Source organism: Canis lupus, chromosome 13 (assembly GCF_048164855.1).
Source record: "Canis lupus baileyi chromosome 13, mCanLup2.hap1, whole genome shotgun sequence".
In the NCBI taxonomy this organism is placed as follows: Eukaryota; Metazoa; Chordata; class Mammalia; order Carnivora; family Canidae; genus Canis; species Canis lupus.
The window spans coordinates 31,251,933-31,277,383 of NC_132850.1; the positions used below are offsets into that span (position 1 = coordinate 31,251,933).

The window sequence follows — 25,451 nt, forward strand, 5'->3', positions numbered from 1 at the left end:
ACCTTGGAAAGAAATAATTCTGTTCCCTCTGCTAGATGTCAGGATGAGAAGGGAAGGAGGCAGGCATATGGACAAGTAAAAAGAACAAAGGATTTAGAGAACACGTATTTAGGTGAGGAATATGGGGCAGCCAGGGGGAGGTTGAAAAATGAAGGACATTAAACTATTTATGTGAATTGTTTGTGTGAATTGAAGGCACTCAAACTGAATGTTAAAAAAAAAAAAGTTATTTTGATGCAGATGGCAATAGAAATACATTCTGAGAAAAAAACTCCCTGCATGCCATCAAAAGCCCTGCAGGCATATTCCCATTCCTTCTGTTGCTTTTGCAACACAAGAACACAACAAAAAGAACTGGACCCAGTTAGAAAATCATGGCAACCAGTACAACAGCCACGGAAGGCACCTTCCCATGTTCTGCTCAGTCTCTGGGATCTAAGAGGGTTTTCATTCCCAAAAGGGCTATATGGTCAAAATAATAAGCCCACCCCTCAAGGGTAAAAGAGGTTGTTGTCTTTTCAAATTGGCATGTGCAGCTGCTGGTCTTTTGAGTCTTTGCTAGTCAGGGCCCCTCCTCTTTCTTGTAAAAGCTGGCATCATTTTAATTATTTTTGTAAATTTCTCCCTTCATTAACTCCACCGTGCTGGGATAGAAGGGGGAAAAAAATCTGTAATTTGAGGATTCATTAAGCAGCTGTTGTTACTTATTTGGGGCAGTAACTGCCCAAAGTGTGCTGGTTTGTTGCATTGATGTAAGAAACCATAATATCTCAGCCAAAGGGGTTTTGATTTGTTACACTTTGAGGTCAAGCCACTAGGGAACATAGATATCCAGCTGGAAAATATATTGATATTTGTTTTTTTTTTCTTAGAAGGGTATACATTCATTCAACAAATATTATGGACTACTCTATGAGAGAACTCTTGTGATACTGCATAACTGCCATTTCATGGAGAAAACTTTGCTGTGAGAAAATTTTTTTTTTTTCGAGGATAAGTGAAAAAGGCTCAAAACTGGCCCCTTTAAGTATACTGATTTTTATTTATAATCCACATAAATACATACCATTTCTCTCCTTTTTACTTTTAAAATCTTTCTTTCTTTTTTCTTTCTTTCTTTCTTTCTACTATATACATTTTTAAATTTAAATTCAATTAACATATACTGTATTATTAGTTTTAGAGGTAGAATTTAGTGATCCATCACTTGCATACAACACCCAGTGCTCATTACTTCAAGTGCTCTCCTTTAATACCCATCACCTAGTTACCCCATCCTCCCACAATCCTCAGTTTGCTTCCTATTGTTAAGGGTCTTTTACGGTTTTACTTTCAAAATTTTAGCAAGGAGAGAGAGGCAAACCATTCTTCCAAACTGTATAGCTACACAGTGTTGTGTCCCTTCTGCATGTAAGTGCAGGAAGTCAAACATAAGCAAGGACAGTGGCTTGTAGGAAGTGGGAGGTCAGACATCCCTTCCTCAGGACTGTGCAGTTCTACGTCTAGGATGAGTACCTAAGATCCCCTCAGAGCCAACCTCCTCCTCCTCCAACTGAAGCACAGGAGAACTCTTCAGCCAAAAACGCCATCAAAAAAATCATTACCCTCTGCCCTCGCTTTGAAGAGTAGTCTCTGTGGTCCATTTTTGATGGATTAATCTAATATTTTGTTAAAAAAGAGATAAAGCTCCTTTCTGGTTTTTAAATATATACGAAAATGGCAGCTTCATATTGTGTGTCAGCCTTCTAAAATATTACAGATTCGATTCAATTCATTTATGAAGAAAAAAATAGCAAGAGGGAGCTTCCCAGGTAAGATTGACTACTGCGGGCAAAACATTTGCTCTTAAACATCAAGTGATCATCCCTACAAAAGACGCTAAAAGGAGTATTCAATCAGGGAGCTGGAATTCTCTCCATTGGCGAGAAATTGGCACAAGCTGGAGGAAAAAAAATCTTCTACAGTTTCGGTCTCCAAAGGTCACTCTTGGCCACATTTTGTCTCTGAAGGCAGAGAACCGAAATATTATTTGTTCTTGTGAATTATTTTTTGTTCTTTTATTGGAATTCAATGGAGTAAAAATAACCGCTGCCCATTATCCGTTGCCTGTCAGCTCTACCTGGGCTGAGGTGGTGGGAAAGGACAGGAAGAGCTTTTACAGATGTTGAATAGAAGAAAGCTTTTTGGAATGTGTTTGCATGACTCATAAAGAACAGTTATTCTTAGCCTTCCCGTCACAAGAGATAAAGCTCTTTTGTCCCATAATACAGGCTCCTATTTAAAAGGAAAACCCAAGGTCCATTCAAAGCTAGAGCCCAATAATAAGCTCTCCTAATAGTACCTGCCCCAAACCCCTGGAGTTATATTGTATTACTCTTTACAAGCCTAGAATGTAATGCAAAATTTTATTGTGCGTGGCTTTTTCATTTGTTAGAGTTGTGCCACCTGGAACAATGGGATATACTTAATGTAGTAGCAATAATTTTAATTCAGTTATAAGAATCACCAGTTTAGCAGTACAACTCAATACAACTAAACATGCTATCCTCTAGAGAAAACCCATCACCTTTTTGGATCACTTCTTTAGAATCAGATCTCCTACTCAAACTTCAATCTAATATTATTTTATGTTTTGGGTCAGCCTATCTTGCTTCCCAGAACCAATAAACCAATAAAATTTGGAAGCCATTTGCTAAAGGAGAGAACCACTCTTTGAAGGATTTAATAGCACGAGGTCAAAGGAGACTAAAAGGACTTTGTTCGAATTAAAACATATTTTATTTCCAGTTTGCTTCTGAACTGGTTTCTTGCACATTCTTAGACTTTTTTCCAAAAGGAAAAGTGTAAGCTGGACCACTGTACCAGGTCACTGGTACCTTTTCCCCTTGATTCTTCTAACCTTTTTTTTTTAAATTATTATTCTTTTAACTTTTATTAAACATTTTTTAACACTTTGTGCAGTGCTAGCCGGGCATTATAGACAAAGTGATAGAAGTATTCCAGGAACTGTCAACCTAGAAGGGAGGACATGATGATGTTACAATAAGATGGTGGTAAGCTATGAGAACGGGAAGCTCACAGGATTGTATGAAACTCGAGGAAGATGCCCAGAGCGCCCCTAGGTCATAATAAGCCTTTAGTAAAGGACTACCACTCTAATTCATAGAAAAGTAGGGCAACATATGCATCCATCAATTATTCCTGGAGTCAGTCAAAAATAAGAGGATGGTTCTTATATGTGCTTCTCTTTCTGACTAGGAAACTTCCTGGACTATTCCCCTTGGTCTCACTTCATCAGCTCTCTGAGGAAGCCGTGTCTGACCACCTCTTTCCCAAGTCTGGATTAGGTACAGTTTCCTTACCTCCTGGAATACCACCTTGAACTTTCTCCTGCAGTACTTGTAATGCGAGTAAAACAGGGTATACCCAATGACTTATCTGTCTCAAAACTATAGTTTTATTTTATATTACCTCTGGAATCCCTATTCTTGGGATGGGATGGGATGGGATGGGATAGGATGGGATGGGATGGGATGGGATGGGAGGAAATTTGTCAATTGAAGATAATTCAGCCTCTTTCAGGTTGAAACAGTTTTCTACGTGAAAATATTTTTGTCAATCCAAAGCTCCAATTCTACACTAGGGCTGTGTCTGCCTTATCCAAAGAAGGAGTCTTTCTGGACTTCTCCCCCCAGATGGCATATGAAGGAGAAGCTTATTATGTTCACAGTGACAGAGCAGAGCTCTTGTCCACATGTCCTCTGGGTCTTCATTTGCCTGAAAGAAAAGTCTGTCATCTCGTTAGGTCAACATTCTGGTGTCCCCTAAAATGTGGCTAATTCTTCTGATTCCTGCGTTCTTCATTGTTGTTTCTTGATGGAATATTGAGTAGTTACAAAATGTTTATATATATATATATATGACAAAGATTGTCTATGTATATATATGACAAATCTTGTTCTATTTCATATATATATATATATGAAATAGAACTCCCATTTACCCACCACCCAATTTAATAAAAAGAACTATACCTTATTTTTGGCATTGTTGTCTGCCATTTGCCTTTCATCTTACCCATTTTTTCCCTAGTCAGGGGGAGCATGATGTTGAATTTTGTTTTATCACTGGCTTATTTTTATTTATAGTTTTACCACATATGCTGGCATCTTCAAATTTGTTTTTTCACTAAATGTTACGTTCCTGAATTCATCCAAATTGTTGTGAATAACTGTAATTTATGAATTTTTCTCAAATACATAGTACTTGATTACATGAAGATATCAGAATGTGTTTATCACATCTACTAATAATGGGCAATTGGTTAGTTTCTAGGCTTGAGTTTTTGTTGTTGTTTGTTTGGTTTTTGGTATCTATAAACAGTATCTCCTAGTGAATATGTGTAAACCTCTTTTTAGAATACATACCAAAGAGTGAAATTGCTCTATTATAGGGTATATACATTTTCAGCCTACTAGAAAATGTTACTTTTCTCCCAAAGTTGTTATACCTATTAATATTACCACTATCAGTGCATAAATGTTTTGGTTGTCCCATAGGTATCTCATTATGGATTTAATTTGCATTTTCCACATTGCTAATGAGGCTGAATATTATTTTTTAAGTTACTGATCATTTATAATTCCTCTTGTGTAAAGTCAAGTATTTTGAAGTCTTTTGTCCACTTTTCATTTCTTTTGGATTGTTTTATGGGATGGGTGATATGTAGAAATTCTTTATATTTTTGGTATACATCCATTTTGCATTTTGTGTTTTGCAAATACATTTTCAAACCTATGGGTTTTCTCTTCTTATGGTATGTTTCAATAAGCATAACTTCTAATTATAATATAATCAACTTTGTATTTAATTTGGTAGGCATAATTGGAATATCTTATTTAATATATTTCTTTTTAAAATTTTTTTAATATATATTTCTTAAGACAAGAGTATCTTATTTGGTCTTCTCAATGTTGTATTGTTCTTTTACATTTAAATCCTTAACTCACATAGAAGGAAATGAATTTACCTTATCTACTTAATTCCTATTTGGAAGGAGATGACTTTTGTAAATTTCTTTTTTTCTACATGAAAAACCAATTGTCCAGCCCTACTTAATAAAAAAACATATTCTTTCTCCAGTGATCTCAGTACAATCCTTACTATAAATCAGTGTTCCATACTGTCTGGGATATGTTTCTGGAAACTTTTTTTTTTCTATTCCAGTGGTTCATTTGTCTGTCTCTGCACCAATGTATACCATCCTAATTATAAAGGTTTTATTGGTTTTCAAAACTTATAATGGATGCTCGATTTCAATCATTGATCCTTTTCTTCAGGAGAATTTTGGCTATTCTCAGGCTTTTCTTTTCAATATAAAATTTAAAATTAATTTGCTAAGTTTCACAAAAATATCCACTGAGAGGCACGCCCGGGTGGCTCAGTGGTTTAGCACTGCCTTCAGCCCAGGGTGTGATCCTGGGGTCCCGGGATCGAGTCCCACTTCAGGCTCCCTGCATGGAGCCTGCTTCTCCCTCTGCCTGTGTCTCTGCCTCTCTCTCTGTGTCTCTCATGAATAAATAAAGAAAACCTTAAAAAAAAAATCCACTGGGATTTTGAAATTTACATAATATTGAGGCTTTGAAGTCATAAAAGTGGTCTGTCAATGCAAATTTCTTTAATATCTTTCAACAAAATTGTAGTTTTTTTCTATTATGGTCTGACACATCTTAAGTTATACCTATGCCTAGATATTTAATGTTTATCAAAGATATTATAAGTGGCATGTTATTATTACATTTTCTTCTTTCTTGTTGCCTGTGCTTAGAAAACTATTTTTTTATTTGATTTTGTATCCAGAAATATTGCTAAACTCCATGTTGCAAATAATATATTTTTTTCTTTCTTTGCAATTTTTATAACTCTCACTTCTTTTCCTGCCTTATTGCCTTAGACATGAAATTGAACAGAAGTGGTGCTAGAAGTGGTCTTTTATTATCTGAAAAGGAACATTTTTAATATTCTACTCTTGAAATATTTGGGAAGTGTTTTGTCTAGATTCTATTTATTTGTTAGAGTTCTTTTTTATTCCTTACTGGGTGTTTTTATCAACCAATGTTCAATTGCATCAAAAGCTTTTTATGAATCCATTGAGATAATAATCTAATATTTTATTTTTTAATTATTTTTTAAAGATTTTATTTATTTATTCATGAGAGACACAGAGAGAGAGGCAGAGACATAGGGAGAAAGAAGCAGTCTCCATGCAGGGAGCCCGATGTGGGACTTGATCCTGGTCCCCAGGATCATGCCCTGGGCCAAAGGCAAACGCTCAACTGCTGAGCCACCCAGGCGTTCCAATAATATATTTTAGATTTAATATTAAAAACTACTATAATTGACTTGCTAATGTTTTTTAAATATTTTTACTAACTTGCTAATGCTAAAGTTTGATTGCTAGAATAAACCAAAATTGTTCATGATACATTTGCCTTTTAATATATTCCTAGTATTTTTTTGCTAGTATTGTGCACAGAATTTTTGAATTCATGTTCATGAATAAGATGATTCTATAGAGAAAATTCTTTCTCTTTCTGTTCTTTCCAGGTTTTGTTACCCGAGGGTAATTTGGCCTTCTAGAATTATTGAGGAAGATACTTTTTCTTTTTCCATTTTGTACTCTCTGCAATTTTATGTGTGGAATCAAAGCCTTTGCTCCTTGAATGTTTGATAAAACTTGCCTATAAGACTGGATAAGCTGTTTTAACTCAGAGAAGGTTTTAATTACTAATTCAATTTATGGTGTTTGCATTCTGTACAAATAGTTGGAATTTGCCACATATTTCTTCAAGTTTATCTGTATTATCTAACATTTCCAATCAGATTGTTGCGATGACTCTCTTATTTTTTTGTAATCTTTGGTACATCTCTGATTATAGCTTCCTTTTCCATTTCCCACCTCTTTTATTTTATTTGACCAAGCTTTCCAGAGGTTTCTCAGTTTTGTTTTGTTTTGTTTTGTTTTTTAAGGATTTAGTTTAGTTAATAATTTTTGATGTTTGTTTCCTATTTTTTTAAGTTTTTCTTTCCATTTTTATGAGAGTGGCTTATTTGTGTTTTAAATCATTTAAGGTGGGATTTTTGTAGTAAATTTTTTTATTATTTGCAACCATTCATATCCTCCTTCCCTATAAAAGGATTGTATTTCTTTGCCCACTGATTGTAGTCTAAACTCTGTAACTTGCTTTGAAAAATGGAACATGAGCAGAAGGGAGAGGGTGCCAGTTCTTTTACTTCCAATTCTGTGTGGAAGCTTTAAGAGGCATTGAGAATTGCTGGCACAGAAACCAAACTTTTAGTCACAGAATGGGAAGACAGCAGAGCAGAGCCCATCCTATTTAAAGCGTGTAGCTGAACCGTGGGTGACTCAACATTCTGTGTAACATGAGCAAAAAATGAATTTTTGTTGGTATAAGCACTAAGAATTTGAGCTTATTTGTTACTATATAGCAAAGTTGAGAAAAACAGATATTGGTATCTTAAGGTGACATGCTCCTGTAACAACAACAACTAAAATCTATGCATTGACCTTGGGACCAAAGGACAAGTTATAAAGGAACCATTTATTAGAAGATGGAAAAGGAGCCACAGTATGCAGTGGCAAAGCATTTAGCAAACTGTTACCTGTAGTAACTTAGCAGATGATCTACCCAATGAATGAGTGGCTTTGGGAAAATAGGTTTCAGGATTTCTTCTTTAGAGGTGGTGATGAATATAGTTTGATTCCAGAAGGGAGGAAACTGAATATTTTTGATCAAGATAGCAGGCGGTAGTATATTTCCTTGTAACACATCTCAATCCACTGACTTTGAGCTTGGGCCTGGACTTGCTTTGACAATGTGCCAATTCTGAGTAAAAACTGTGAGGTGCAAATGAGTTTCCACCAGCTCTCTGGTTCTTCACCTTAGCTGTAAAAACAAGAACAGACTGGTCTCCATAGAGGGTCTTTCAGCCTAGATCTTGGAATAAGAAGACACATGGAGCAGAGCCACAGGCCAGAGCAACATTGGGGCCAAGCAGTAGCTCATATCCAACTATATGTACTTTGAGAAAGAAAGAAATTTTTATCATTGTAGAATACTAAGACTCCTGACTGTTTTGTTACCATAGAAAAACTAACCAAAATAGATGCTTAGCTCATTATTTTTCATACTTTCTTCTTTCCTAATTAAAAAAATTCAAGTTATAACATTTTTAAGTATTGCTTTAACTGCATTCTATAAGTTTTGATATATATAGTATATTCATGACCATTCCATTCTATTTCTAATTCCTATTTTCTTTTTTTGTTCCATATCTAATTTAAGGTGAGTTTCCTAATGTTCAAATATGTGGGAGAGTTCTACTCATTTTTTTATTGATTTCTAATTTGACTATATTTCAATAAGAAAAGGTATCCCAAGGACGCCTGGGTGGCTCAGTGGTTGAGCATCTGCCTTTGGCTCTGGGTGTGATCCTAGGTCTCGGGATAGAGTCCCACATCAGGCTTCCTGCGAGGAGCCTACTTCTCCCTTTGCCTGTGTCTCTGCCTCTCTCTGTGTCTCTCATGAATAAATACCTAAAATCTTTTTTAAAAAAGAAAAAAGAAAGAAAGTAAAGGTAGCCCATATTATACCAATCTTTGAAATCTCTTGAAGCTTTCATCAGGGCTCAGTGTGATACAATTTTAATAAATGTCACAAGTGCAGTAGGGAAGAACATATGCTGGTACAGAGGTCAAACCAAGCAAGCAAGCAAAAAAAACCAAACAAACAAACAAACAAACAAAAAAACAACAACAAAAAAAAACCGAACCAAACAAGCATACAAAACAACAACAACACAACAAAACCCGTTTGTATCTTCAAAGTGATTGATACATATGCTTCACCTACATTCTCCAGTGTGCATCAAGGAAATTTTCATCTGGAACCAGTGTGTAGAAAACCCTCTGCCAGGAGAAAGGTTTAGTGCTAATAAAAATTATTAAAACATTTATGCACTCCAACAAGGGGTTGGATGGGCTGGAGGGAGAATGGTGGGAACAACCACTGGCTTGGATAAAGAACATGGACATATTTGAAAGAAATATGGATTTGGAGATGTTACCATGCCTCTCCCTCATCCATCCTCCTCTCACCAATTCCCTATGCAGTAATTGAAACACTGCCAGTCAGGAAGAAGAAGTAATCATGTGATTTTCCTTCCTTCCCTCTCTCCTTTCTTCTCTTTCTTTCTCATTTATTGGATATCTATTGTATACTAGGCACCATGATGGATATGAAGATGAATGAGTCTTAGCTTCTACCTTCAAACTGTTATACATTTATTAAGACACCAATAACAAGCATACAAGGCAAATTTATCGCAAGGCACAATGTTTTGGGGAACAGATGAGAATCCAGCCAGAATGCCCCAGATGGAGAAAGGGTGCTAAATAAGAATTTGCCTGGATCCTTAAGAAAATAATCTTTCCTAGAGGAAGGAATAGTTGGATAATTATAGTGTTTTGATATCTGCCAATGCCGTAAGTTTTCCTATAGATAATTACACAAATTTTCTTTTATTCATTAACTTTCTACTCCAGATGTGACATATATTAAAAATGATCTGTATTCTTTATAAAAGTCCTTTGCAATAGAAGTATATAGTGAGCCACATAGTTAATTCAAAACCTTCTAGTAGAAATATTTTTAAAAAGTAAAGAAATAATTAAAATTAATATAAAGATATATTTTGTTGAACTTAACATGTTCCAAATATTATTTAAATGTGTAATAGTGAACACGAAAATAGTAATGATAGTTTATGATCTTTTTTGTTATATTACATCTGAAATTCAGTGTATATTTTCCATTTACACTATATTTCAATTCACACTAGCCTTATTTCAGGTATTTATTAGTCACATATAGCTAATGGCTAGCATATTGGATAGCCCAGGTTGAGTAATTAAATCATGGCTAAATAGTTAAATATTTATATTGTTTATAACAGAGGTAGGAAGGAAGAAAATACAGTAATCAGGAAAACAGTTTGTGAAAATCAAAGAGGTTTGTACATTAAATGTCTAAATAAACTTGAGAACAACAACAAGAATAAAGGCTATATATAAAATTCAAGTTCAGGTTCAGAAATAAACAGATCTCTTTAAGAAACTGATAAATTATTGTTTCTCCTATTTATATGAGATGACTTTTGTTTTTTAATTTACGTCAATGAGTTTTAAATTGTCTTGTTTACAGGGTGGAGAGTTCTTAATATAATAAGTCATCACAATAGCAAATGCAATGACTTTTTGGCCTTGCAGAGAGGAAATCCTATACTATAAGGGACTGCGGGACTTCAGGGTGGAGCCCTGTTATTCTGCAGAATAAACCAGTCAGGTTAATCAAGGCCTAATTCAGAGCCAAAATGAAAATAATGACTGCTTGGGTTGAACCCCGTGTGATGTTCTGAGAATAGGGCACACATTTGATCAAATCCTAAACTTCATTAATTGAGCAACTGACATATTCAGTGCACTTTGTTATTTCCTGGGATTAGTAGTTTTATAAACCAGTTTCTCATCCACAACTAACCAAAATATTCCAGAATGTTAGCAGTTTGTGTTTTTGTTTTTGTTTTTTAGGGAGGACTCAAGAATAAATCAAATTTCTTTGGTGATCAGCATACCAGACTTCAATGAATGCAGAATTATTAGAAAAGAAGTAGATACAGGTAAAAGGAACATAATTTTCTGATCTCTGCACTATGAATTTTAAAGCAAAGTCAGACTACTAACAGAAGATATGAGAAAATTCTGGAATGTATGACTAAGGGGTAGACTGAGGAGATAAATTCATGTGAGCCATGTGACAAAGGAAAATTTAAATTGAGATTATTTGAGCTTTGAGTTAATAGTCCCAGTATATCCTAAGATGTGATTTTATTCACAGTCATTCTCAATTTATGAACCTAAACAAGAAACACCCAGACTTCATCTAGATATTCTGAAACATCAACCTAAAAATCCATTTGCCAACTCCTTCTGGGGCTCACTTGTTCATAGATTCAAGAATGACTTTGATTGGAGATCAAAGTTTCCAGGTTATTCTTGTTTTCTAATAAAAGTCATAGTCCGTGATAGAATCTTGGTACAACACTGCCAAATTCTTCTGCATCTCAAATAGAGCAGAGTGTGAGATAATCACCAGCATCACCCAGATGGTCCTCAAGGAGCCCTAATTAAATGCCAAAACACAAAAGGTCATACGCTAAGCAGATAGAAGATAAATATCATCACCTCATCCTCATAGTGGCCTCCCAGGCTTCTGTGACACACTAGCAATGTTTGAATTGTTGTCATCAATATATATTAAAACAACAACAACAACAAAACTTTGCACAGGACTTGGTGTCCTTCCAAGTTTCATGTAGTATGCAGTTTGCAAAGTGAGCCCAACCTTAACTGTACCCCCCAGCCTCTCTCACTAATTATTCATTAAGCTTATTTCCCAGCCGACTTCTCATTTCCATAACCTATTTTCCTCTTCACCTTTCTACCTCTCTGCTCTAGTTTTAAATTTTTTTTCCTTTCTTACTTTCTAATGCAAAAGTACATTATGTCCCTAGATAGCACATTTTTTATATTCAGGTTAATATTCTTAGACTAAAACATTTATCTATACCACCAATGGTCCCTGAAGCAATCTTGAGATGGCAATCCATTTAAAGCAGAACTCCAGTCTAGATGCAAACGCACCATCCCTCAGCTATAAAAGGGGTCCAAATTGCATTGTAGTTCTTGTTCATGTTATTTATTTTAAAGACTATGGAGCTCCTTGCTTAACATGTAACCAAAAAGGTCATCTTTGCCTTTACATTTTTGGTAAATTAAGTGGTTGAGGAAGGTAACCACCTTGGACAGGGAATCTTGTCCTCTGGTACAAGCCTCCAGCATATTATTGGCTGCTGGATCATGAAAAATTCATTCACCTTCCCCAAGCCTCTGTTTCTTCATATGTAAAATGGGAATAATAAAGTACCCACATTAGCATTCCTGGGAGCATACATGAAATAGTATGGAGTTCCTCAGACATGAGGAGGACTCAAGAAATTAGTTGTGTTATCCTACCATCATTACTATCATTAATAATACATTGGTATTATTGTAATGAGCACATCATCATTGGGAGAATAAATCTCCATGGAGTCCATTCAGTGTCCAAAATACAATCTTGAAAAAGGATGATCAGATGGTGGGAGCTGTGACTGGGGGCTGGAAAGAGGCTATCCCAGTTTGAATAGAAAATAGAATATAAATGCTTGATTCTTTCCCCTTATTTACCACCTTGCACGTTACGTTTGGTTAATCAATCTCTTAAATCTATTTTAGTTGATAGCCTTCTCCATTTTATCCTCTTGATATTTATTTGTTGGAAAAATTGAGTCATTAGATCTTTAGAGTTTCCCTCAGTCTGTATTTTGCTAATTGTATCCCTATGGTATAGTTAGCAGGTTCCCGTGTTCTCTATCAGATTTAGATTTGATCTTTTTTTACAAGACTTCTCTATAGGTGATGTTGAATTGTTCCATCAGGAGGTACACAGTCTTTCTTTTAATTTTATAAGCTGCCAATGATGCTCAATGTCTGGATCGCTGATAGGGATCAGTGGGGTGCAAGGGGCAGTGAAAAGGTAATGCTGCAATTCTTACCATTCGTTTATTTATTTCCTAGAATATTTCAAAAAAGAGAAATGGTCTCATCTACCACTTGGTTTCCCAAAGGTACAAAATAGGAAAGGCACAGTATATGCTTGATCCCTAACTCCTCTTCTATTTTTTACCAGTCCTAAAAATAATGAGGCTTCCTAGCATTCTGGGACCAGTAGATTTTGCTTATCATTATTGACTTATTTTTTGTAAGTATTATCTGTAAGTATTATTATGAACCTGTTGATTTAAGTATATTTGGTAATTAAAGTTATTGCAGTTTGCATCCTATTGTTGATCAAATTGTTTCATCTTTTTTCTGATAACTGATTTACTGTAATATATGGTTACTTGCACAGTAACTAAAAAATCAGAAAAAAATAAATATAAAGAGACTTTGAAAATAACAGAGTTTACATAGTTGTATATGTGAAACATTGTTCAAACAACTATATCATATTTTTTTCTAATATTATTAGAATTGTTCCATCTTTTGCCAATGGATCCTCTTTAGGTTGATTCTTGAATCCTATTAACATGACCTTCATAGTATTTGATAACTTCCTTGCTAATTAGTGTGGTAAAATATTTCAAACTCATGCAGCACATTTTTTTGTTTCAAGCACTTTGGTTTGTTTTTGTGGGAAACTGTATTTCAAGACAAAAGCCTGGGGATCCCTGGGTGGCGCAGCGGTTTGGCGCCTGCCTTTGGCCCAGGGCGCGATCCTGGAGACCCAGGATCGAATCCCACGTCGGGCTCCTGGTGCGTGGAGCCTGCTTCTCCCTCTGCCTGTGTCTCTGCCTCTCTCTCTCTCTCTGTGACTATCATAAAAAAAAAAAAAAAAAAAAAGACAAAAGCCTGAGTGCAAGGGAGCTCATTGCTCTTTGATTAGTCATGTCTTTTAGGCCTTTCCATTAGACTAAATAAAAGTTCTGCACTCAGTATCACCATGGGGGTGGGAGGTGGGGCATGGGTTCCCCCACACATCTAACAAAGCAATTTTTAGACACCATATGGATGTCTTCAATTTGACTCAATTCTGACACCACCTATCCAGAGATAGCATCAGATTCTACACTACAAAATTGTACCTCAACACAAATACTTCAAATGCCAGTCACAAGCCCAGGTTGTTACCTGTGCTCCTGAATCACCTGCTACAGATTAGAGGTTCCAACAACTCCTTCCTTGAGTTTGATTAATTTCCTAGAGTAGCTTTTATCCTACTTACTTACTTTTTAGTAAGAGAAACATTTTACTTACTAGGTCACTGGTTTATTATAAACAGATGTAACTCAGGAACAGCCAAATGGAAGAGACACACAGAGTGAGGTACAGAAAAGGGCTTGGAGCGTCCATGCCCCCCAAGTGCACCACTCTTCCAAACTTGCACAAGGTCACGAACCCAGAAGCTCTTTAAATCCTGTCCTTTTGGGGGTTTGTAAAGGCTTTATTATACAGGAGTGATTGATTAAATAATTGGCTATTGGCAGTTGTTTCAACCTCCAGCCCCTCTCCCCTCCATGGAGGTTGTGGTCAGGGTCAGGGAGTGTAATTGAATGTTCCAACCCATTAGTCACAAGGTTGGTTCTCCTGGCAGCCAGCCCCATCCCTAGACGAGTTCCAAAAGTCACCTTTACCACAAAAAATGCCACCTTTCTCACTCTCATCACTTAGGAAATTCCAAGAGTTATAGAAGCTCTGTGCCAGAAACAGTGGACAAAGACTAAATATATATTTCTTATTATAAATTACAGTATCATACAGAACTAGGATTTATTTTTAAGATAAATTACGTCAAGATCCCTACTGTTAGAACTGAATATTTGTGTCCCCAAAATTCAAAAGTGGAGATCCTAACCGCCAAGGTGATGGTTGTAGACAAGGGCAGATCTTTGAGGTGATCAGGTCATAAGGATGTGATTAGTTCCCTTGTAAAAAAGACCCCAGAGGATTCTCTAGCCCATCTTCACTGTGTAAGGATACAACTAAGACAACCATCTTGCACATGAAGAAGTGGTCTCTCATCAGACACCATATCTGCCAACATCTTGATCTTGGACTTCCCGGACTTCAGAACTGTGAGAGATACATTTCTGTTGTTTAGGCCACCCACTCTGTGTATTTTAAATAGCAGCCTGAACAGACTCAGATACCTATTGTATCTTCCTATTTAAATTTGAGATTGTAGGGTTTGTATTTAACTTCTCCTGTCTTATACTTTTATTTCCTGTCTCCTATTATGAGGATGGCGGTCTGACTCTCAAGGACACAGGGTTAGCTGAATTAAATCATCACGTAACTACTGACTTGTCTATTTCCAGATTAACATATAACACTCTTAGAATAAAATGCCAGCAGAATAAAGCCAGGGGTTTTAAAGTCACATGAAATGAAATACTTCTTCACTGTGTGGCTGTGCCACAAACTGAATATACATATGCAAGTTTGTGTATGTGTGTGTGCCTTTTTAGTGAATTTTTAACTCGGTCAAAATTTTTAACTCGGTCAAAATTTTTAATAATGCAAAATGTTTATGTAGTTCCAAAATCAAATCTATGAATAAGGTATATTTAAGGGTTTTATTTATTTACTTTAGAGAGAGAGAGAGAGTGCTTACAAGTGGGAGGAGGGAGAGGGACAAGTGGACTTCAGCTGAGTCTGGAGCTCAGTGCAGGGCTCAACACAGGGCTTGATCCTATGATCCTGATATCAACTCTGAGGTCATAACCTGAGCTAAAATTAAGAGTTAGAAGCTCAACCAACTGAGCCACTCAGGTGCCCCAAGGAGTCTAGATTTTATCCCTGTTTTCTCTAATCTATTTTCTCCTTCCTCTTAGAGGTAACCTTTTTTTTTTTTTTTAATGTTAGGGTTTTTTGCTTCATTGTTTTATTTACATAGCATACTATACTTAGATAAATGTAGTATACCACACACATTTTCTCCATCTTGCTTTTCACTTCACAGTATATTCTAGACATATCCATAATACTGTATGGGGATTTTCCCCATTCTTTTAATAGCTGCATAGTGCCCTCATTGGATGGTTATGATATAGTCTACTCAACCACTTCTTTTTTTATGTATACTTGAGGTGGTTCCAGGATTTTGATAAGATAAACAGTCTTTCAATAAACTGTCTTGAGCAGATGCCTTTTTAATTTGTGCTAGTGCAACTTTAGGATTGATTCCTAGAAGTGGAGTTGCTGGGTCAAAGGGTAAACGCATATGTGATTTCTAGATGCTTCCAAACTCCTTGCCATAAATATTGTACCACTTTGCATTCACATTGGCAATGTATGAAAGTACCTATTTTCCCACAGTCATGCCAACAGAGCACATCACCAAACTTTTGGATTTTTGCCAATGAAGCAGGTGAGAAATTTTATCTTGATGAGTTTTAATCTGCATTTCTCTTACTATGATCAAGTATAATCATCATTCCGTGTTTTAAAAACCATTTGCATTTTTTAACTATTCATTTTTCTAGCTTATTTTACCTATAGAATCATTGGTTTTTTTAATTCTGTGGTTATTTAAGTATTAGGAATGCTTGTGAGATAAACTGAAAGTATTTCCCTCAGTTTGTCATTTTTCTTGTGTCTTGCAAAAATTATGTATGAGTGTGTATGTAAAATATATATAGGCATGCATATATACATATGTAATACATGTGTACAAACACACTGTTTTATCTACTCTATCATTTTTGGATTTAGAGTCATATTTAGGAAAGTTTTACCCACTTCTATTTATAAAGGAATTCACACATATTTCCTCCAGTATATATATGGTTTCAAATTTTTATATTTAAATCTCATAATGTGGAATTTATCCTAGTATATGGTTTGAGGAATTAATCCAGATTTATCTTTTTCCATAAACTATTTATCTTGATATCATTTATTTTACGAATTCCTCTTCTTCTGTTATTTGGGATGCCATGTGTAGTAGGTAGAATAATGTCTTCTCCCCACAAAGATATCCATGTCCGAATCCCTGGAACCAAAGAATGTATATACATGGCAAGGGATAATGAACTAACAGATGGAATTAAGCTTGCTTATCAGCTGACCTTAAAATAAGGAAATTACTCTTATCCAGGTTGACTAAATGTAATCACAGGGTCCTTTAAAGTGGAAGAGGGAGGCTGAAGAGGAAGTCAGAGTAAGAGAAAGATTTGAAAATGCTACTCTGTTGGCTTTGAGGGTGAAGGAGGTAGCCAGGAGCCATGGAATGCAAGAGGTCTATTGAAGCTAAAGAAAGAAGGAAGTAGATTCTCTCTTAAAACCTATAGGAGGAATGCATCCTTGCAGACACCTTGACTTTAACCCACTGATAACCATTTTAGACTTCTGACCTACAGAACTGCAAGATACTAGATTTGTATTGTTTTTAAGTTACTAAAATTGTGGTAATTTGTTACAGCAGCAATAAGGAACTAGTACATGCTCTTTATCAGAAACTAAATTTAGGAATCAATTTGGTTTTATTTCTGGATTTTCTATTCTGTTCCATCATTTAGTCTGTTGTTCCATGTGCCAATCTATAGAGGCTTTATAGTAAGTCTTAATATGCACTGGAGATGCCATCCTCTCCCTTTCTTCCCCAGTGTTTTCCTGGCTATTCTCACTTGTTTATTTTTCTAAGTAAAGTTTATAATCAATTTGTCTAACTCCGGGGGTGAGGGACTTAATGGTAGTCTTAGTATCAATAGCCTTTTAATCTTGGAAAATCACATACTTGATTTATCATGGAGACTTAGTGATTCATACAATGAAAAATAAGACAGGTGTACCTGGCATAATATGCCAGGAGCTATGGTTGAAAAAAGAAGTGTTAAAAAAAATTACTTGAAATTAGATGTGTAAACAAACAATCCCTTTATTATCAAGATTTTTTAAATGCCAAGTGACAGAAAACACATTCAAACTAATTTAAAGGCAAAAAATATTAATTGGCTCACACAACTGAATATCGCAAATGAAGTTGGGAGCAGGTATTCAAGTGACATCACAAGCAAGTCTAACCTCCTACTTTCTCATTGCTGTCTTCCTGCACACACACACCCCTTTCATGTCCTGGCTGCCTGTAGCTGCAGACATGTACTTTACCAACTTAGCAACTCCTGAAAAAAAGCGTGTCTATAGTTTTAGCAAAAATTGAAAAATTGAATCTGTCTAGCAAGGAAGTGCAAAAAGATTTCAAATAATGATATAAGAATCTTAAAGATTAATGATCTTTCCAAGTAAAGAGAAGAGGAAAAGACTTTTCAGGGAAAAAAAAAAAAAAAAACATGGCAGAGTGAAAGAACGTGTTATGTCTGAGAAGCTCTGAGAATTCCATGCAGCTGCTACAGAGCTTGTGCAGGGAGATGTCAGGACTCAAGCCCGGAGAAGTAACAGATGGATCTTTCATGCCAGGTTAAAGAGTTTGCACCTGATCCTGAGTATTATCAGATGGTTTTAAAGAGGAGAAAGTTATGATGAGATTTTGTTTTAAGAGAACAGCCATATTGATTATTTCAAACTGGATTGAGCAGGAGGATAAAAGCAGATGACCCATGGGAAGGCTACTGGAGTAGTTTTCAGCAACATATGGAGAACAAGAGTTAAGGAAGAGTCACTGTTGTACACCTGAAACTAATGTAATACCAAGTATCAACTATACACCAATTAAAAAAAAAATGTTGAGGAAGTGAGAGGATTAGGTCATCTTTGTTTTCTCTGGAGAGTTTTCCAATTCAGCTAAATATTAAGGTATTATGTAAAACAAAACAAAACAAAACTTGTAGCCAAATAAACTGAGGTCACTTTGTTTACCAGGACTTTTTAGAACATTAGATATATTAATGTGTAAAATCAACCATTTCAAAACAGTAACTTTGTCAGTTTCATTCTTTTTGGTCATCATGCTAACCAGCTGTCTTTTTCAGCACTCTTTGAAAATATTGGATTACAGAGTAGAGAAAAAGGTACTAAGATATAAGATATATATGATAAATAATATAAGAAATAATATTAAAATAGGAAATAACAGAAATAGAATATGCAATTTATAATATATTAAATATAAATAATATATTTTAGCATGACTCTTCTCACTAAAATGTTTGATTGGATAATGTATGGCAAGTGTGTCAAAGAGCCTAAAAGTCAGATTGTAATAATTTTAAGTTGTAGCTCTTGACAGGATGTTGGGTAATAAAACATTTTATTTAGGAAAACTCATCTGTTTTTGCCAGAATCCTTTCTGTTCTTCAGTGTCTAATGCCCTAGTGCTTCACCAAATGCTATTGCTTTTTAAAAGCATTTACAACAAATATTTTTTAAGAAAAACAATATGATATAGTACCACAGCCCACCTCACCATCCCAAATAGGTAAGATTTCTTACTTTGCACTTCCATGCAGCCAGTGATAGCCACCCTCCAAGAGGGGCCTCCTGGCAATGATACTCCAAGCAAGAGCCAATGAGGAACTAAAGCCTCTTACCAATAACCATGAGTGGGCTTGGAAGTCCCAGTCAAGCCTTCAGAGTCTGTAGCCATAGCTGGTGTCTTGATGGCAACCTCATGAGAGACCCTGAGCCAAATCAGCATTGCCTCATGTGGTTCCATTTCTCTTACTCATTCTATCAAATTTCTAGTCACTGAGTTTTAAAATGTTAGAGTCAACTTTATTCTGTTCCTTCATGCCCATGTCCATCATAAGGTATAGCTTCCTACTCTCTTCCTTTGTATTCTGGTGGCCTCTATTCTAACTGAGCTCTTAATACCTATTAGCCTATCACAGTAAATCCGCAGATCCCTTCCCTACCCCTCATGACCCTTCATTATCCTTTTCTCCCCATTTCTTCTGCACACAAATCCCAGATTAGTCATATTTACTTTAGCTGAGTCAGCATTTAAGGCCACACATGCTCTTGCTCCAGCTAAATTCTCCAGATCTGGCAATGACAAAAGCTAGCTTTGCAGGGTCCCTACGCATGTCTGTTCATTGGCCCTTGCCTGCCCCTACCACTGCCACCATGCCACCCTAAAGTTAATAATAAGTTAAAAGGGAATGCTCACTATGTAAATGAAACACGAAGATGAGATCTTAGCAACTACTTCACCAGATTTCCACTAAAGTTTTTTCTTTGTGTAGAAATTCTGTATCTATCCTTTTTTTCTTTTCATTACTTTTCTTCTTGTATACATGTTTTAAGTAATCTGGATTCTTCAGGGTATAATGAATTGAGTTCCTTTTTCCCCATTCCTAGAATCATTTTCTCATATTGATTCCACATGCAGTACTGTGGTGAAGAGCGTGGGTATGCTGTTCACACTGCCTGGAATCAAAGACCTGCTCTACCATGTACTTATTTTATGGCCTTGGGCAAGTTAATTAACATCTTTGCACCTCTGTTTCCTCATTTGCAAAAAGAGGATAATAAAAAGACCTAACTTACAGAATCTTTGTGAAGATAAGCCATTAGTTTCCAAAATATTTAAGGAACTCATACATCTCAAGAGGAAAAAAAATAGTTCAATTAAAAAGTGGGCTGAGGACCTAAATAGACATTTTTCCAAAGAAGACCTACAAATGATCAATAGATACATGAAAAGATACTCAACATCACTAATTGTCAAGGAAATGCACATCAAAACACAAGGAGATACCACCTCCCACCTGTTAGAATAGCTGTTATCAAAAAGATAATAAATAACAAGTGTTGGCAAGGACATGTAGAAAAGGAAACACTTGTATACTGTTGGTGGGAATTTAAATTGGTGCAGTCACTGTGGAAAACAGTATTGGAAGTTCCTTTAAAAATTAAAAATAGAACTACCCTATGATCCAGCAATTCTATTTTTGGGCATTTAGCTGAAGGAAATGAAATCAGGACCTCAAAGAAATCCACATGCATATTCATTGTAGCACTGTTCACAATAGCAAAGATATGGAAACAATTTGAGTCTTTACAGATAAATGGACAAAGAAGATGTCACACACACACACACACACACACACACACACAGTGGAATATTATTCAGCCATGAGAAAGAAGGAAATCCTGCAATTTGCAACAACTTAGATGGACCATGAGGGCATTATGCTAAGCAAAATAAGACAGAAAGCAAAGAGTGCATGCTATCACTTATGTACAGTTTAAAAAGCTGAACTCATAGAAACAGAGCAGAATGAGTTTTGCCAGGTGCAGTGGGGAGGAGGAATGGGGAGATGTTGGTCAAAGTACAGTCTTCTAGTTATGAAATGAGGAAGTTTTGGGGAATCTAATGCACAGCATGTTGATGATAGTTAACAATGCTCTGTTATATACTTGAAAGTTACTAAGAAAATAGATCCTAAACGTTCTCACCACAATAAAGACATGGTAATTATGATAGGGGATGGAGGTTTTAACTAACCCTACTGTGATAGTCATCTTGCGATATATGCATATCTATCAACAGTTGTATATCTTAAATCTATACAATGTCATATGTCAATTGTATCTCAATAAAGTTTGAAAAATTAATGAAAAACCTATATTGACTAAAGCAATATCTGAAAAAAAGACATAGAGTGAACAGAATGAAGAATAAAAGTAACAAGAAAAGAAAGTGAACCAGGAGATCACAATTTAAATCAAGGGCAAACACATTACATGGTCCTTGAACTAGTGACACAGAGGGTCCAGAAGTGTGTCTAGAGTAAGGATGTAGACCCCAGAGAACTGAGCAAAATACATGTTGACTGTTGTCAGACTTTCATACTGGCTACACACAGCTCTGCTTCTATGTAGGGAAGCAGTGGAGTATGGTGGAAGGGGCTCTGGCTTGGAGCAAATTCAGTAATATAGGGCCCAGACTCTGCCACTCACTAGCTTTGTGATCTCTGATGACCCGTTTCCTCATCCAAGAGGGGGTAATATTACTGTCTTCAGAAGATGGTCATAAAGATTAAATAACTCTTCCATCGAGAGGGAGGATAACTAGGGGCACCTGGGTGGCTTGGTTGGTTGAGCGACCAACTCTTGGTTTCAGGTTATGATTTCAGGGTGGTAGGATCGAGCCCCATGATGGGCTCTGTCCTCAATATGGAGTCTGTTTAAGATTCTCTCCCTCTACCCCTCCCTAATTCCTTCCCCAAAAGTCAATAAGTAGATATTAAAAAAAAAATCACAATCAATCACAAACAATTATCATATGACCCCACTCATATGTGGAATTTAAGAAACAGAGGATCATAGGGGAAGGGAGGGAAAAAGAAAACAAGATGGAATCAGGGAGGGAGACAAACTGTCAGAGACTCTTAATCATAGTAAACAAACTGAGGGTTGCTTGAGGGAAGACGGGTGGTGGGGTGGGGAACTGGGTGATGGACATGAAGGAGGGCACATGATGGAAAGAGCACTGAGTATTATAGGAGACTGATGAATCATGGACCTCTACCTCAAAACTAGTAATGCATTATATGTTGGTTAATTGAACTTAAATTAAAAAAAAAAAACAGGGATCCCTGGGTGGCGCAGCGGTTTGGCGCCTGCCTTTGGCCCAGGGCGCGATCCTGGAGACCCGGGATCGAATCCCACATCGGGCTTCCGATGCATGGAGCCTGCTTCTCTCTCTGTCTGTGTCTCTGCCCCTCTCTCTCTCTCTCTCTGTGACTATCATGAATAAATAAATAAAATCTTAAAAAAAAATAAAATAAAAAAATAAAAAAATAAAAAAAAACAAAAGAGAAAGAGTATAACTAGTAATCTCTAACTTCCATACTAAGACTCAGATTGTACATATATTATTAACCATAACCCTATTTTTTTATTACTATCTCCCTACCATTAGAAAACTCAGAAGTCTCTCACACAAGTTGCTAGGCACACAATGTTTTTAGTGAATTTATTATTATATAAGTGATAATGGCAGCCTAATAATTAGGGGTGGCAAAGTGCAGGTAGGTAACCTCCACTTGTCATGAACCAGGCAGTGCTGTCCTTCTTACAACATTGTCATTGAGGGAGAAAATCGGCCTGATTTCAACACAAAAAGAAATATTTACTTGAAAACCTCTTAATGTTTAAATGTTGGCAATGATTCAAATATTTAAACACTTGTTTAGGCCACATGACGCCTCTCTGCAGGTCCAATTGCTGCCCCTAGCCATGAGTCTTTTTCCCTTCCATCTTCACCTTAATCCTTCTAGGATTTCAAAAGAGGACAAAAATATCCTTTAAAAGACTGAATGGTAGACTTCCAGGTAATCCTCCAGTGAAGAACTTGAGACACATAGAGGGCAATACATTTTCAGCACCCTCAAACCAGTTATGTAGACTTTCTTTTACTTTGCCTATTGTATATATGAAAGGTCTATTTTGGACCAAGAAGGCCTCTCTGAGGAGTTGACATTTCAACTGAGATGTCATCACGTAAAATCTGGAGGGAGACGACTGCAGAAAGAAAAACCCTAAGGTGGAAGAAGCACAGAGCATTCTAGGAAGATGAAGGAGGCTGGTGAGGCTACCATACAGGGAGTGACAAGGAGGGACAGGTACAGGGCACCTCTTGTAGGGCCTGGCCTGGAGGAAGCCTGGATTATAGTTTGAGTACAGTGGGAAGCCGGTAGCAAATGTTAAAAAGGTAAAAATATGACATAATTTTAATTTTGGAAGATCCCTTAGGCTACTGTATGAAAAATGTGCTAAAGAGCAGCAGGAGCAGAAGCTCCTGTGTTTCCAAAAGCAGTCAAGAGAAAATGATGACTTTGAGTAGGGTGGGATGATCGGAGCTGGAGAGAGGTGGATCAATGCAACTGCATTTTGGAGAAAAAGTCCCAAGATGTGACATGTGCATGAAACCAAAGGGCAGAAAAAAAGAAAGAAAGGAGTGTTGCCAGGGTCAAGTACATTTAGGAATGCAGGGGTGTGTGAGCATGTGTGTGTGTGTGTGTGTGTGTGTGTGTGTGAAATGTCTTCAGAAGCTGGTGGCAAAAGGTTGCCCATGGAATCATTTTCCCCAGAAAATGTCTCTTGGGATTTGTGTACCCCAGAATATGCTTTTTTAAACATCTAAGTATAATTTCAAAAAGTTAAAAAACATGGTGTTTATATATTCAACTCATTAATTAAGGAAACAGTAGATGGCAAAATTAGTTTAAAGAGCTTTTGAAATAGGTATTTTTATTCATGTGAATACAATTTCTGGGGCATCTGGGTGGTACAGTTGGTTAAGCATCCAACCAACTCTTGGTTTCAGCTCAGGTCCTGATCTCAGTGACTGAGATCCAGCCCTGGGTTGGCCTCCAAGCTCAGCAAAGGGTCTGCTTGAGATCCTCTCTCCTTCTCCCTCTGCTCCTCCCCTGCTCATGTGCACGTGCTCTCTTTCTCTCAAATAAATAAATCTAAATAAGATAAATAAATAAATTTGCTTGGATACAAAACCAATTAATGTCCTTACATTAATAATGTAGTCTTTGGGATTTTCAATTCTGTGACTCAAAAATCATTTGCTTCTCCACCAGACACTATTGTCCGAGTGTAATGATTAGTAGCATCCTGGTTTTGAAGACAAATTATATGGTTTTTCTATTTACTAAGTTCACATGTAAACTCACAAAATCTGGAGATTTAATCAAAAGTAAATAGCAAGTCCAACAAAGGTGCAGCTCCCTAAATATTAGGTAAATAATGTTTGGGTAGGCCTGTTAAAGAATGTTCTCTTATAACATTGAAAAGACATGCTGCTCTCTATTTTTCTTATTTCCAAGTTTGGGATCATTTATCTTAACAGACACTTTTATGATCATGAATAATCTCCAAAGATTATCCATGATTTACCATGAATACAACACACACACACACACACAAATGATGGTCTTAATGTGTTCTGGCTATCTCATTTACATAGATACAACACAAGATTTTAGCCTCCTTGAATATATAAAGCCCTGTGGTGTTAAGAAATTACTGAATTGTCAAATCACTTGCTGTACACCTGAAATAAAACACTATATGTCAATAATCTTCAAGAATAAAAAATTAAAACTAAAAATTACTAATGTCTGAGAATTATCTTTCATGTGGAAATATGTATAAGGAATCTAGGATTGTACTTTGAAAAGCTTCTGTGTTGTTAGTTCTCAGTACAGAGGCTACAAAACCAAGCCCGAGAAAATTATCTCCGTAAATTTCACCTGCAGTAACTATCAATGTGGATGAATTCCTCTCTCGTCAAGGGTCCCAGTATCTGTTACACTACTAGCCTGACAGAAACCCAGGGAAGCCTGGGATGGGCTTCTCTGGTGTTGATAATTCTTCCCACTTAAGACAAGTATAGCTCTTACTGAAATGTTGAGCTATTTGAGAAATATTGAATGTACTAAACAAATATAATGGTTTCCAGCATCCCTCTTATTATAAGGTGAAAGAACAAATTTCATGATTGCTCTTGTACTCTCTGGGAGGACTCAATAATAATTTCAAGTATACAAGATATATTTAATTCTTACCCCCTCCCCCAATTTAGGGTCTTGTCTTGGAAGACAAAACCAAGGCATTAAAATATATTTGATCACTTAATTAACATAGGATCATGGATACCTAAAAAGAATAAATCATGTAATATTGGCTATGTATCAACAACAATAATAATAATAATATAATTTTAAGTACAGAATTGTAAGCTACATTAGCTTTTTTTAAGTAAGGAGCTCTTTGTTTTTTTTAATGATAGCAA

At 36.2% G+C, this 25,451-nt stretch overlaps 3 long non-coding RNA genes across 4 annotated transcripts in view; 1 reads left to right on the forward strand and 2 right to left on the reverse strand.

Moving 5' to 3' along the window:
• The window catches only part of LOC140602840 (uncharacterized), a 65,557-nt gene extending 62,152 nt beyond the window's left edge, over window positions 1–3,405 (forward strand). The window contains exon 3 of the long non-coding RNA XR_012005776.1: window positions 3,259–3,405. This is a non-coding gene — a long non-coding RNA (uncharacterized lncRNA). The remainder of the gene's footprint in view (window positions 1–3,258) is intronic.
• LOC140602837 (uncharacterized) overlaps window positions 1–25,451 on the reverse strand; it is a 134,899-nt gene that overhangs the window by 9,870 nt on the left and 99,578 nt on the right. The gene's annotated exons all lie outside the window — the stretch shown is intronic.
• The window catches only part of LOC140602838 (uncharacterized), a 38,489-nt gene continuing 20,671 nt past the window's right edge, over window positions 7,634–25,451 (reverse strand). The window contains exon 3 of the long non-coding RNA XR_012005774.1: window positions 7,634–7,967. This is a non-coding gene — a long non-coding RNA (uncharacterized lncRNA). The remainder of the gene's footprint in view (window positions 7,968–25,451) is intronic.